Here is a 4,943-nt window from a genome sequence, read left to right as displayed (position 1 = left end):
GTTACATACTAATGGCGCACTAGTTGGTGCACCATTAGTATACCAGATACTAATGGCGCACCCGTGGTGCGCCATTAGTAAGATATACTAGTGGTGTGCTACTAATGGCGCACTGGTAATGCGCCATTAGTAGGCAAAACCAGTGCGCCATTAGTAGGCCTTTTCCTAGTAGTGCTCCAGGAGACTCATAGAAGGCCCCCGCTTCGGCGTTCCATCCTCCCATCCTGGCTCGAGGAACGGGTTGGGGCCTAGCCCCGGCATGTACCCCAGGTTCGCCATGCGGGGAACGTAGGTGTATTTAGTCGCCACGCCGGAGCCATCGCCTGGCTGCCCCGCGCCTTGAGCCACTAGCCGGGGCACCTAGCCCTGGTGGCCGCTGGGTGGTACTCTAGCGCGTCCTCAGGTTGGTCCGTCAGCATTTGTCCCTCCTGGCGACGACACCGTCAAGGCAGGACGGGTCGCGCCAAGGTCCATGTCGGTGTTGTCGGGTCCCCATGGCACTCCAGGGGGCGCACGAGCTTGTCGGGGCCTCACTCACGCTTCTTCCACAACCTGAGGCATGGGCAAGGAGCAGAAAGGCGGCTTACCGTGGGAGGCAGTGTCCAGCAGCTCGGCGACGCGTTCCAGCAGCGCATCGCGGCCGCTCTCCGCCAGCCGGCATCACAGCAGCTCCCGCGCAATGATGAGCACGTCTCGCATGTTCACCTGCTCCTGTTGGGTGTGCGGTGCCATTGCCGCAGCGTTGCCTAAAGATTGCGTGGTGGCGCACATGCCACGCTACGCGAGGGCGAAGGGCATCGGTCCGCACCGCCCGCGTCTGCGATGTGCGGGCTGCCTGGAGTGCGGAGTTGAGGTCTTCTTGGGCGGACAGCGCCGCCCGGATGGGCCAAGCAGCCCAATGGTTGGCGTGGATCCTCGGGTCGTCTGACATCGGAACCACGGGGTGTCGATGGTTGATCGATGGAAGTGGGGCTTCGACGCACCCCTACCTGGCACGCTAAATGTCGGATTACAGGTTCTGGCAAACCCTTGTGAGGTGCGAACTCTAGGGTGCGCATGAAGAAAACTCTCTTCCTAGCTCGCTCGCTCAACGATCCCACGGCCTAGCTCGACGGACCCAAGGAACAAGAGACACAGAGGTTTATACTAGTTCGGGCCACCTTGTGGTGTAATACCCTACTCCAGTGTGTGGTGGATTGCCTCGAGGGGTTGAGGATGAACTAGTACAATGGACGAACTGCCTGAGGAGCTGAGCTGTTCTTGGGCTCGATGAGCTGATGTGCGTGTGGATGATCTGAATGCTCTGTCGCGTCCCTCCTCTACGGTGGTGGGTAGGTACTATTTATAGAGGCCTTTGTCCTCTTCCCAAATATTAGGCTGGAAGGGATCCCACAACAACCATGTTTGAAGGGGGGCAACTAGTACAAGCTATCCTGATAAAAGGTAGTCTTCACGATGACCTCCGTCCTAGCGGTCTTGGTCTTGTTGCACCGATATGCAAACCTTTGTCTGATGCCTCGGGACCCCGCGCCTGTGCTTGCCTCCTTAGCACCAAAGAGGAAACTGGTACACTGCGCCCGCTGGCGCCCGCCTGGCCTTGGTTGTCATGGCTCAAGTCATGTGAACCTCGTGAGATGCCCCTTGCATAGATATCTCTGCCCCTCGGGAGCCAGCCTAGTGAGGCCACCCATAGGGAGGTCTTGGTGCCGTACGCCTCGCGAGGCTTGGCCCCTCGCGAGGGTCTTGGGTGGTCGCTGCTGAAACAGGCAGGCAAGTCTGGGCACCCCCGGTCCCAGAACGCCGACACCAATGTATCTATAATTTTTGATTGTTCCATGCTATTATATTATCTGTTTTGGATGTTTTATATTATTTTTGGGACTAACCTATTAACCTCGAGCCCAGTGCTAGTTCCTGTTTTTTTCTTGTTTTTGAATTTCGTAGAAAAGGAATACCAAACGGAGTCCAAATGGAGTAAAACCTTCGAGATGATTTTTCTTGGACCAGAAGACAACCAGGAGACTTGGAGATGAAGTCGAAGGAGCCATGATGCGGCCATAAGGACGGAGGGCGCACCCTGGGGGGTAGGGCATGCCCCCACCCTTGTGGGCCCCTCATGCACTCCTTGACCTAATTTCTGCGCCTATATATTCCCATATATCCCCAAACCAACAGGGGCATCCACGAAAACACTTCTCCACCGCCACAACCTTCTGTACCCATGAGATCCCATCTAGGGACCTTTTCCGGCACCCTGTCGGAGGGGGATTAGATCACGAAGGGCTTCTACATCAACTCTATTGCCCTTCCGATGAAGCATGAGTAGTTTACCACAGACCTACGGATCCATAGCTAGAAGCTAGATGGCTTCCTTTCTCTCTTTGATTGTCAATACCATGTTCTCCTTGATGTTCTTGGAGATCTATTCGATGTAATACTCTTTTGTGGTGTGTTTGTCGAGATCCGATGAATTTGTGGGTTTATGATCAGCTTATCTATGAATATTATTTGAATCTCCTCTAAATTGTTTTATGCATGATTTGATATCTTTGTAATTCTCTTTGAACTATCGGTTTGGTTTGGCCAACTAGATTGAATTTTCTTGCAATGGGAGAAGTGCTTTGCTTTGGGTTCAATCTTGCGGTGTCCTTTCCCAGTGAAAGTAGGGGAAGCAAGGCACGTATTGTATTGTTGCCATCGAGGATAAAAAGATGGGGTTGTCATCATATTGCTTGAGTTAACTCCTCTACATCATGTCAACTTAATTAATGCATTACTCCATTCTTTATGAACTTAATACTCTAGATGCATGCTGGATAGCTGTTGGTGTGTGGAGTAATAGTAGTAGATGCAGAATTGTTTCGGTCTACTTGACACAGATGTGATGCCTATATTCATGATCATTTCCTTAGATATCATCATAACTTTGCGCTTTTCTATCAATTACTCAGCAGTAATTGGTTCACCCACTGTATTATTTGCTATCATAAGAGAAGCCTCTAGTGAAACCTATGGCCCGCGGGTCTATTTTCCATCATATAAGTTTGCGATCTACTATTCTGCAATCTTTTACTTTCAGATCTATAAACCAAAAATACCAAAAATATTTACTTTACCGTTTATCTATCTCTACCAGATCTCACTTTTGCAAGTAACCGTGAAGGGATTGACAACCCCTTTACCGCATTGGGTGCAAGTTGTTTGAGTGTTTGTGCAGGTATTCGGTGACTAATGCGTTGTTTCCTACTGGATTGATACCTTGTTTCTCAAACTGAGGGAAATACTTATCTCTACTTTGCTGCATCACCCTTTCCTCTTCAAGGGAAAAACCAACGCAAGCTCAAGAAGTAGCATGTTTCACTAAGAAATTGCCTTCGGTCTCACCGAGTAGTATGTTTCGGTTAGACCGAGTTGTACTTAGTGCAATGGCCTGGGCCAATCGGTGGGAGAAAAAACTTCAATTCGGTCGGTCCGAGATGAGTTCGGCGGAAACCTAACCCTAAGATCTTGCATCAAATCTATTCTAACAGATTTTTGCGTGGATAGAAGCTTTTAATAATGGAATTGGAGTAAGGAAATAGCACAAAGGCGCCGAACCATGCCCTAACTTGGTGGTGGTTCACTACGGCATCAACGGCGGAGGCGATTCTCATTGATGGCGGCAGAGACGTGCGGCGAAGACGCACAGGTGGAGACAGAGGCGATCCGGAGACCTAGCGGCGGCAGCAATGGGGTTTGGGACTAAGGAGTTTGAAGAAATTTCCAAACGTTCAGTCGGTGGCGGCGAGTGGAACGTCTCAGTGGCACCGAGATGCAAAATGCTTGCAGTTGCTGCAACTTAGTGAGACCCGATCTGAAAGTGCGTTATATCGACTAGAGGGGGGGGGGTGAATAGGCGATTTTTCTGAAAGTCTTCAAAACGTGGAAGTTATGAAGACAAACAGTAGAGATAAGCCTATCACTATGTAGCGGAAGTTAGATTACACTAGGCAAGCCATGGTCAAGTATTCAATAGAGTGAAAGCACAATGACAAGTAGCTGCAGTGTAATAAGGATCAGGTAGGAAGAAGTTATGAAGCCAAACAAATCATACAGTTACGTTGTGAAGACAAAAGGTATAGCAAGCATGCAATGGCTTCACAATGAGTAACAGTAAGTAAAAGGAAAGTGAAGATGAAACCAGTGACTCATTGAAGACAATGATGTGTTGGACCAGTTCCAGTTGTTGTGACAACTGTACGTCTGGTTGGAGCGGCTAGGTATTTAAACCTTAGGACACACAATCCCGGACACCCAGTCCTGAACACGCAGCTCAGGACACCAAGTCCTCACCATATTCTCCTTGAGCTAAGGTCAGATAGTCCTCGCCCAATCACTCTGGTAAGTCTTCAAGGTAGACTCCCAAACCTTCACAGACTTCGTTCACTGGCAATCCACAATGTCTCTTGGATGCTCTGAACGCGACGCCTAACCGTCTGGAGGATGCACAGTCCTCAAGTGAAATAAGTCTTCAGATCACCCAGACAAGAAGACTTAAGTGATGCCCAATTTACTCTGGCTCTGGGTGGTTAGGGCTTAATCCTCGCAAGGAATTCTCTCTCTCAAAGGCTTCGAGGTGGGTTGCTCTCAAACGACAAAAGCCATGCACTGAAATCTGAGAAGCCAACCATTTATGGTTGTAGGGGGTGGGCTATTTATAGCCACTTGGCAACCCGACCTGATTTGTCTGAAATGACCCTGGGTCACTAAGGAACTGACACGTGTCTCAACGGTCAGATTTCAAACTCTCCTTGCAACTTTACTTGGGCTACAAGCAAAGCTGACTTGTCCGGCTCTGGACAAGATTCGCTCTCATTGTCTTCACTCGAAGACATAGGTTTTTGGTTTAGGCATCACTTCAGTCATTCTGACTGGTTCTCCTGCACCCCACTTAACAGTACGGT

Source organism: Triticum aestivum, chromosome 3A (genome assembly GCF_018294505.1).
Source record: "Triticum aestivum cultivar Chinese Spring chromosome 3A, IWGSC CS RefSeq v2.1, whole genome shotgun sequence".
NCBI classification, from domain to species: domain Eukaryota; kingdom Viridiplantae; phylum Streptophyta; class Magnoliopsida; order Poales; family Poaceae; genus Triticum; species Triticum aestivum.
This window is presented reverse-complemented; position numbering follows the sequence as displayed.